Below are 11,822 nucleotides of genomic sequence, written 5' to 3'. Positions count from 1 at the left end.
AACACTTAACCAACCTACTTTAAGTAATTGTACTGTACTTTGATCAATATTAATAGTTACATACAATTACTCGCACATTTCATATGTAACGTTTTATGAATTGATTTATTTGTGCCTCGTTATATTTTCATTTCATTTTTTTTTGTAACAGACGGAATTGTCGCACATAAATAATTCCGTCTGTATATATGTACACATATATGGCATATATATACACACACACAAGTAATGCAAATAAATTGACATTTCATCTTAATCTGAACAATCTGCATTTGTTTGGACATCCTACCAAACTATGGTCAATTTCAGTTTAACTAACATCCAGTATCTCACTAGAAATGAGAGCATATTGCTTAAATTTATGTTAAACGTTGACCAAGACCTCAACACACTGGACTAGCTTTTTTTCCGTGCCTTTGATGCTGAAAAATGTATATTTAAAACTTTATTTACAAACATAAATTATCTCATAATTTTCAGGAGTTGCAATTGAATGACCTTTGGACATTTAACGCAATTCAGACCTAGAAATCATCATTCTAAATTAATTACATGAAATAACCGCGATTGTCAGGATCTTAAAAGTAGATACTTATGTCTAATTTGAAAATGCTGTCCAACAGGTCATCACTAGGTTACATGTACACCAAAGTAGTTAGAATCACTCATGTAGTTGTATCGCTCCGTCAGTTTCTTTAAACCAGACGTAATCTCCTGATGCTCTTAAGGATCCTGCTGAGCTATGGAGTGTTGTCTCATGCTCAATCTGACCATATTCAGTTTATACATACCTCATGTGGTGGTTCTATGACACTTCGGCAAAAATGCTATAAGCTGTTAACGGATAGTATACTATGTGTATCTCTCGTTATATTCTTAGAAGAATTAATGTTATAACACAAGTAAAGATAAGTCAGACAAAAATATGAATACTAATTTGGAAACAAGTCACATTTGGTTTAATAAAATCACGAGTACAATGTCAAAAAGCAAGGAACCATCAGTCAAACATCCTATACGTGGTTATTTATTCCCAGCGCATCCTAAGGGCCGGTCACCAGGGCGTATGGACTCCTAACTATTGATCACCCTTTATTTCAACAGCGCGTCTAAAACTTGTCTCATGTAGCTTGTATAATCGTCTCAGATATCAACGGATCTTTGTTCCGCTATACGTCGCGTAATTATTGACTCGTGATCAGCTGTAATAAACATTCCACCATGGATTTTGATAACGATACCTCGCGCATACTCCTCATGGTCGTCCGATTTATGTTCTCGCAAAAATGAATATGACCGAAGTCTATAGCAAAATATGTTTTCTTACGTAGTTATAGTTATGCTTAGATAAAAATTCATTTCAAAAATGCAGTATTTAAATAAAATGAGAGTTTTAATGGCGTGTTTTAATGTCTGCATTATTGACTAATTTCATGCGCAATTAATAATGACCTTCACCGGAGAACGACGAGTACAAACAAAGGTAAAATCGACTAAATAAGACTCGCGTAACACCGTTGCACTATATTTGGTAATTGGACAAGAACAAAGACAATGATCGCATAAAATGATTTTTTCATCTTTTTTTAACCATTTGCAATGGCCTGTTAGTAGGTAATATAGATATCTATATGTATATATACACACATTGTACCACAAATATTATGGGTATCTCGATAACAAATCGGAGTACATTTCAGACAATAAACATTTAAATATTCAATACGTATTTAAACTCTTTGTTTGTATATTTGTGTTTGTGTGTGTATCTTAAAATAAAACAAACTGTTGTTTATATCATTTTTAAAGATGTATAATATTCAAATTGATTGTTTTTAATAAATTTTAAAAGTAAGAAAATTAGAAGAAATTATTCTATAAAACACAAAAAAGAAAGAAAAAAGGACAAAAAACAACAACATAAACAAGATATAGTAAACTATATACAGTTATATATATTTATAGTGAGATATAGTGTAACTGTAAAAGGATATCTATATGAACATAGAAATCCTTAATGAGTCATATTCTAGCTGAAGTTATGGAGTTTTCACGATGTCTACTTACAAAAGCGAAAAAGTAGAACAATCGAGTTACTATTAATTGCCTGAAAACAACGGGGAATAAAGGAAAAAGAAGAAAAACACTAGCGTTCTACATAACGTTTTAGCTTTTCGAAAAAAAAGTTATCATATCATGAGTTTTGTTATGTTTGTTGTGTTTGTTTAAATCAAGCGTCTCTAAAGTCACATTCAGATTGTTAAGTATGTCTATATTCTTCATTCGACTATCACTTATCATAATATGATTTATACGAAATCCAATGTAAGCTAGCAGTATATTGATATCATAGTATTTTTTACTGTTTACTTTGTTTCCTGTAACAATATATTTAAGTGATTTAAATGAATGGTTAAAAGTACATCTCTGGAATATACCAGTTATAACATTCCAGAAGTTTTATTTTTATTTACACTGTATACAAAAGTGATCCAAAACTTCCATTTCATTTCACACGGAACACATTGGATTAAATTGTATTTATTTATAAGTGTTAAAATTTATATTTGTAGCTGTTATTCTATGAAATAATTTGAACTTAAAAGTTTTGTTTCGATTATGATTTTTTTTTTTTATTAAAATTAAAATTAACCAAATTCCACTCAATATGCGTTTCATCAAGTTCTGTGTATATGGTTTTGTGATTTCTTGCAAATTAAAAGTTATTTTATGCATTTGTTCATTGAAGTGCTATCCATAAACTTAAATTTGTTCGGTAAATCTATAGTTCAGTCTGTTCTTACATTGGATTTTTTAAATGATTCGTGTTTAATGTTTGTTTCCAAATTGTTGGAATAGCTTTCTTTAAGCGGTGAATTTCAGATATCTAATTAGATTTAGATTTTAATTTACCTAATATATAGGCTTCATTCATATTTCCTTCTTTGAATATATCGTCGAAATATATACAATAAGATTCAATAAAGTTGTTAAATTACAAGGAAATTCTCCTTTAGTTTGCTTTAATGATTTTCTCACTCTTATTGGACCAGAGAAAAAATAATTTGTTTAATTCTTTAAGTACCTTTCTTGGTGTAAGAGGGGATTACAAAATGTATGATATTTTAGATAGAAGAATTGATTATATTACCGTTGTTTAACCATAGGTTATCAGTGTTCTTTTGCTCCATTGATTATTTGTAAGTTTGATTTTTCCAATTTACCATTCCAATTCAGTTTTTGTATCTGACTGTATCTCAGCTGAAAACACCTAGTGCTTTGATACATATCTTAAATTGGATGCCAGAAACGTTGTCAGTTTTACATTATCTAAGATTACATGTCCATATCGCCTCGGTTTGTGATTTATTCAAATACGGCTTGGAAACACGACTTAATTAATCAGTAATGTTTTAAATAACACTGATTTCAATTTTTCTCTTTTTTGCGAATACCGTAGTGCCATCTGGAAGATGCATTATCTCAATGCATGTATTCTTTGACACTTTAATGCCTTTCATATCTTCGCTAGACATTTATTTTTAACGAGAGAATTTCGACAACATTTATAAATAGCAAAGTAGAGTTTAGACACCCCTATTTAATGCCTCTAGTTAGGTTAAAAGGTTTAGATTGCCATCCATTTTTAGGAACGCGTGAACAAATATTGTTATAGTTGTACCCATTGTTTAAACTTTTCTTCAAAGCCAATTTTCTTCAAACAAATCATCATCAAAGGCAACTTAACCGCCTTTTGAAACCTTTTTAAAATCTAGAAAAAGTACTGCCCCTTCTATATCTATCTGTTCAGCATATTCTATAACATCCTGTATTTGTCTGATGTTATTTCCAATAAATCTATTTTATGTAGCCTTATTGATCCTGGCTGATATTTTTGTAAGACATTTTAAAGTGAGGCTGCTAATGGTTTTGCAAGAATCTGTAGTCAATATTTAATAATGATGTTAGTCTCCAGTTTTTCACATTCTCCGGTCTCCCTTATTATAAAGCAGTGTACATATGGATTGTTTTTGGGAGTAAGTAAGTTCTAATTTCTCAAAACATTCATTAAAAGTATAAGTTAGAAATTTAACAAGTATAGACCAGATCTGTTTGAGACGAGTATAGATTTTTGTAGGAAATAAACTCTGCTATAAGCATTTCATTAATACAAGGAATAATTATTATTGTTTTACCATTAATATTTAATGCAGTAATTATTTTCCTGGTTTGGCAAGATTATTCTAAATTAAGAAAATAACTTGAATAAGTTTCACCTTTTTCAAGAAATTCGTCTCTATAGCAAATTTGAGCACATTTTGCTGTTTCATTATAAAAAATTTGAATTTCATTATCAAGTCGTAGTACTGCATCATCATTTGATATGCGATAAACATTGTCAATTGCAAACAATTTGCTTAATTGTTTTATTTAAGTTTTTGCAGATGATTATTTCTATTTTTTGCCATTTCTTTTGAGAAACTGATTGACTATTATTGTATTTCATGTTTACATTTTGCCCATTTAGTTTGCAGATATAGTTTTTGAGCATTCAATAATAGCCTCTTTATTTTAACAATGTTGAACGTCTTTTGATAGAGAATTGTTTACTTTCCAGTAACCGAGACCCCACTTACTTTGTGACTTGAGTTTTAATGGAATTGCTGAATGACCTTTATATCAGGCCTGATATCTGTAGATTACACTAACGGTGTTATATTTTTGTCAATTTACCAGTAGTCAATTCTGCTCCATTCAACGTTACATTTTCTTCTTAACGTATATTGTAAATTAGTGCTTTTAAATGACCTCCAAATATCGACTAAATGATTTGATATTTTTGCGAAGATTTTTTTACGTGTGATTTGCATTTGTAGGCGATACCCTTTCCTTGATATCTAGTGTATCCACCTATGAATTTTAACCCTTAAGATAACTCTTGCACTAGTTTTTTAATATTTTTTAAAGAATGCATTGCGTTCATTTTTATTATTGGGAGCATAAAGATTTATTAAGGTATAGACAGTCTCACCGATTTCAATATTCATAATAATATATCTGCCGGTTCTGTCGGATGATGTATTTATGACTTTATAGATTAAGTTATCGTTTAATATTATTGAGCAGTCTGTACTGGATGAATTACCATATGCATGATGTAAGTCCCAGTTTTAAAACTCTGAATTTAAAATACTATATATGTTTTGCGTAAAGAGTGTTTCTTGTTAGAAACATATTTTTTTTTATAAAGGGACCACTGAAGTAGTTTCGCTCTATAACTTCAATCTCTAAGTCGCTGTGTATTCAGGGATATTTAATGAAGTTTTTTATCATTCATATATTCATTTTTTTGTTGTTAATTGTATCTAAATTCAAGAGTGAATTTTTCCCAATAATAAAAAACCTCCTGGCTAATTAGATAGGGATCTGTGAAAAAATGGAGTGGTCATACATAGGTGTAACTAGGCCACACCGTGTGATACAGTGCACTTTAATGAATTTGAAATAATTAAAGAACCTAAATCGATATGAAGAGTATGTTGAATATTTTTTTTAACAATATCTAAATTTTCCAATACATCTTTAAGTGCAATAACTTGCAAATATATACTCACACACACACACATATATATATATATATGTATAGTAATGAAATACATTATAGTGGGGTGAGCTGAAATTTATAATGCATAGTCTATCACCATTCTCAGAATTCGTTAGATTACCCTTAAAACAAAGGTGTAAACTCTTCAGATTCAACCCGACGTAATGGGCACACATTGCATGTCAAACAGCTATGGACATATTTAATAACAACCTGGGAATGATTTCTAGACTAATGGCTGTTAAAAGATCAATATTAGTTGTCAAACATTGTTTTGTAAATGCAACCGACAAAGTTAAATTTATCAACATGCGAGTGTGAATATGACGAAAACATAGACGTGATCCATCAAAACCACATTAAAGAGCCAGCAATCACCTGTACTACAATATTTATAATACTATTAATTGTAAAAATGCAACAGTCAAGCAGTGAATGGAAGAATGTAAATGTTCTTTGACTTTTACCTTATTGCTAGCTCATTCTTCAATATATATGGCATTTTTAAAATTTCTTAAAAATAGACGTTTTTTCATCATTTTTTTAACGTGAAATAATTTGATTAAAACATTGTTTAAAGGTGAACTGAACTGTAATTTCTAGTTCTTAATTTTATTCATTGTTTCTACTAAACGCGCTCAAGTTTAATATACAAAGCGTAAATTTTGCTTCTACGGTCTACCGTTACCACGGAATCCGGCCTCTGTTCTGCCCATTCTATGGTTGCTAGATGAATTAATGCCCTTGAAATGAGTGGACACTGTGTTGTCTCCCTTTGTTTTAAGTGCGCATGCCCAGCGAGTACCACAATGCATTGCACCATTTACCACAATGCATTGCTTTAATTTCCCGGAAAATGTTAGATATTTCTCGGTTTCTGATATCGCCTACATATTGATATAAGAATTAAATCTACAAAATCTACGTAGTCGGTTTGAATAGCGATACGAAGTGTTTTATATGAATTAAGTCTATATCCTTGCGATAAATATAAACGTGTTACTTCCCTTGGATTAAAATAAGCCATTTAAAATGGAGGCCATGGCAACACTTTCAGAAACCGTCAATGACAGACAAGTCAGTGGCACAAAATAAGGTAGCGATAATGAAATGCAGACGATCTTAAAATTTTACGACCGTGCTCGTATGTTGGGGCAGCTGTTTGAAATGGATTGATTAACCAAACAATAATTGCAGTGCCATTCAATCGTAATACTTGCGAGGACTTGGACAAGTTATACACATTGGAGATTTTTTGATACAAGGAAATTGGAACAACCAGCATTCCATAATATTGCTTTACATTTGGCTGTTTTAAGTCAGCATTTTTAATGGAATGCTGTGTTGCACTCTACTTAGGAAGATAAAATTGTGAGTGATAAAGGTGAGTGATTTGATAATTACTTGTATTTTATCAAAGAATGACCTCCACAATAACAGTTAACAGTAAATCTGTGAGGAAAAGTGGGCCCAATGATGGGCTCGAACCTATGATCACTAAAACACTAACTGATGCCCCATGTTCGTATAGGATTACCCACAAACTTCACCCCTCTCCCTTTTATCTAAAGACTTATCAAGACACCCTTGCATTTAACATAAAAGTTAACCTTGGATGAACAGTGTGTCCGGTGTTGGACTCTAGCCAAAGAACACTCAAAAGTTAGGATGGAATTCTTATTAACTTAACTAACCAAGCTGCTGCTTCCCCAAATACAATGCACACTACAACAATAAGGCAACTGTCAATTCATTGCTGGATTTTCATACCCCGACATGACCATTTTCATGAATGTTGTCACTGTCATTCAAAAGAACTAAAATAAAATCAAAGTTTAAGGACATTAAATCTGTATGCTGTATGTCAAATTTTGTGTTGGTGGAGATTCGTTCTTTATGTACATGTTATGACCTACTGTTGCTTTGTTTATTATTTTATTGGTGAAATATTCTGTATTCAGCATTTGATGTTTACTTTTATTTTACTGCTTTTTGTCCTTAAACTGTAATTTTATAGGATTTAAAAAATACTGTAAGGTTAAACACTGAATCAAATTTCAAACATATTAGAGTATTGAAAACCAATTACATGCCATATTTTTATATCAGTATCTTTTTCAACATTTAATATAAGTATAAAAACAAGTATCAGTTATATTGTTTCTTGTGTATAATTTAGATTGGATATCATGAAGATGAATCAACTTAAATAAGTCAACATCATAAAATGCTCATGAATACATGGAATACTCATATGGAAAATCAGTATTGTGAATAATGTTTTTTCAAGACATTATCTAGATCTGCGCTAAAAGCATTAATCAATGTGATTTATCATCATATATATCATAAAATTAAAACTGCACTCTCACAGATTGAACGTTTTGACAAATTCTTATTTTTTTCTTGAAACGAGCCAATTTTGGCGAAAAATGCACTGAAACTAGTTATATGACTGCTGACAAAAAAAAGATGATCTCCGATTTTAATATTTAAGTTCAAAAATTGATGTTTTATGCATTTTTCTTAAACCGTTAGTAACCATTTAACATGAATTTTCGAATGGAAATATGAAGTTCTCTGATCTGATCTTTTGTCAGCAATCTTTTATCGTATATTTGCTGATTATAACCTACGCAAAAATTTGCTCTTTCCAAGACAAAGAATAAAAAAGTTGTAAAAATGCTATATGTGTGAGAGTGCAGCTTTAACATGTCTTGACCACTTTGTTGTTTAGACTCTAGAGTTGCAAGTTTGTCCTTAATCTTTCCTTCATTCTTTGAAATCGTATCACACTTACCTTAATTTATCTAGTTAATTTGTATAACTCTGTCAGATTCCGTGAATGGCAGATTGTGACTAAGCATCCCATAGACTACAAATGCACTGGTTTGGAACTGCCAGTGCATAGTACATTCATGGCATACTAATCATGTTCAGATGTTTGTAGTAATTTCACCAATTTCCTATGTAGAGAATACATGTGTTTGGTCAAAGCCAGCATGAACCATGATGAAGTTCTCTCACCTTCAGAATGAACAACATATGCGCTTCTTTGCAAATTTCACAATAGATAGTTTTGCAAAATTAATGTTATAAATAGATGCATACATTTGAAGTTTCTGCTAAATGATTTAACATTTTGTGCAGGTTTTATCTAGCTAACCTTGATGTAAAATTTGGTTGACATTTGAGAACATTTGCTTAGCAAATAATCTATTCCATGGCTAATTTACATAAAAGGGAAGTTACTCTTTAGTCAAGCCGACGGTTAGAGACGGCCTTTCTTTAAATACAAACTTTGATAGTACTCCATCGATAAATACCTAGGTTTTAAAACTAAAAGCCACTTTTGTTGTAACATAGCACGACATTCCTTTTGTCAGTCAAATGACTGCCACTAAATCAACTTGGCATTGCCATCGTTTTGCGTGTCACTACTGTTATGCCAAGTTTTTCATGATAATTTAAGTGCCTAAATTTGTAATGGCTGGCAATTTTTTTCTTGGTCTTTCAACATCACATCTTGTCTGGATTGGACAGAGGCAAAGCTGTTGCCTATTTGGGCTAACACACCGATCACCAATTGAAATTGTATAACCGCCCCTGCATATTATACTGATACTGGTACACTAAATTATTCACAGATTCAGACTTAAGCCGGTTCAGGAACACAGGATTTATCGTCAGTTTGAAACTGTTTCAAACTTCCTGTGTTTGACTTGGTTGAACATATTGATTCGTTCCATTTCTTCTGTTAACTTTCAAATTAAAAGCGTCTAATTCGGAAGATTAAGCAAAATCCATATGTTTTACTCGTTATTTTGGTGATAAACCATGTAAGTGGACTGGAAACCTCGGAAAGTCCATGTTCTTTACTGAATTTTCGCGGACGCGGAAGTTGATATGTCGATTGACTGGCTCCCGTTTCATCTTCATTCTCTATCAAAACCGAGAGGCAGTACCAAGGGAAGCAACTACGCATGTATAGCAACACCAAGGGACGCAAGTCACTTGAGTTTTTCGGAAAATGCGGGACAGGGGGTAGTTTGTAACAAAATTGCCAGCTTATGAAAATGATTTGAACTGAATAACATATCGTATCAAACTTGAAAATTATCAATCTTTTATATCGTTATGTAATAATTAAATGTCAAATATCAGTTCAGTTCTACTTTAAGCTCTGATATTTAGAAATGCGTATTAAATTTATAGAAAATAAACAAAATGTGTTGTTTTACATTATTTATTTCATTTAAACTTCGAAGTTTTGAATTTGACCTATTTTGGCAGAAAAAAATGGTAAAAATGTAAAATTAAAAGGGCCATAATTCTGTCAAAAATTGATGGATTTTAAAAAAAAAATGTGCATATTTGAGTTTGTTATGACGTAACCTTTAACATAATATATCACTTTACTATACCGCATAAAATTATTTTTTTACGTTGTTATTGCTACCTGTAGATTGAATGTATAACATATTGAATCATGTTTTCTTGATTTAGCTGCAAATGGATATCGATCAATGGTACCAATTATTTTCTCGCATGTTGTGCATTTCATTTATGGTCTATAAAGTTATATTACCTATGAGGTTGCTTTTAAATAAGAGAGAATTTCCTTACCTGTAAATCAATATATATGCAAAAAGCTCAAGTTAGTGGTTGATGACAGCGACAAATGTACTTCGTTTTGTTACTCAAGACCTGCGAACATTCCTTAATGATGTTTCCAATTACCTAAATATAAAATTATTTTCTGTCCTAAATATTTATAAATTGGTCTCGAAAAGTTCATTTTTTACACCAACATAGATAGACGCTTTTGCAGCTCTAAAATGCATCTGCTATTTTACAGAAAATTACATGTAAGCCTACGGCCTGAATTTGTTTAAAATAGTTTTACTTGATATCGCTGTGCTAATTGTAAATCAACAAACTAAAACTCTATACGTATAAAAAAAATGTAGACCTTTACATTTTGTTTCAATAACTTAGTATTTGTCATTCTTTTCAAACATATATTTAGATCATGACGATGACTATGTATTTTATCATTAAATGAACTCTTTTTGACAATTGGTGGAATTAAAAGTTATGTACCGGTTTAATTGTCTCTTTATTTTCTTTAAATTAGATTGGTGAATAAACTAACTTCCGCCCCTATAGTCTATAACATACAATTTCAACGCGTTCTTTTGAATCTTTTTCCTTTTTAAAACTCATTAAACAAAGATAACTCATCACCAAAAACTATTATGTCCACTCATACGCAAATGATGATGACTGTTTATCTCTCGACCCTAAAGTGTTTAAATAAACATAATTTAAATCCACCTCTGGATATTAATTTATTCTTTGAATATACCTCACAATCATTTAAAACAAGAAAATACATTTTTATCAAGTAATTAAAGCATACAATAAGATTACACAAAATTACCTTAATTGTAAACATAAATGGCATGAAAGTAACAGGTTAACAGGAACAGGGCAAATGTCAGACAATTTGTTCGCTGTATCGTCATATTCCAATGAGATACATTGTAGCTATAAACTTTCTGATAATAATCACAACATATAGGTTACAGACCACTCAAAAATGTCCTATATTCTATAGTGTTTCTCGGTCTCAAATCTAGTTTTATGTGGGAAGAATTTGCATTGTTTTTGCTAAACATCTAACAACTTTTGAAAGAGATACGTTTTTATAAGGAAATAAAACACGTTGAACGTAACCACTATGTATTCGTTAAAGTGACCAAATCTGCCACCGGAGTACACACAATGCGTTGACAATTAAAAAAAAGAGAAGATCAAGTAGATATAGCATGCTCTGAAAGTTATTTGAAATCACAATAATGCAGCTTTAGGATGGAAAGTATCTCATGGTCCTATATGGTAAGACCACGCTTTGATTCACTGTTATGTGTTAGAAAACCCCCAAAACAAGACAAACATGAGTAGTCACTACCGAGTTGCTGTAATTTGCCCTATATAGTTGGATAGGGCTAACAATATCAGACGACACCATTATTTTATTTTAAACAAGCAGAACACATTAATGGCAAATACTAATACAAATTTAAAAAGTTGTCAAAACGGTCAATCTGTGAGAGTGCAGCTTTAAAGGAAAGACGAAACGTTGGAGAGCCAATTCAACAAAACAGCCCAAACAAGAAGGGAAGTACAATTGGTAGTAGGGATTACCGGAACC

Source organism: Mya arenaria, chromosome 2, assembly GCF_026914265.1.
Source record: "Mya arenaria isolate MELC-2E11 chromosome 2, ASM2691426v1".
Classification (NCBI taxonomy): domain Eukaryota; kingdom Metazoa; phylum Mollusca; class Bivalvia; order Myida; family Myidae; genus Mya; species Mya arenaria.
The sequence above is the reverse complement of the archived record's forward strand: the minus strand, read 5'-3'. Positions refer to the sequence as shown.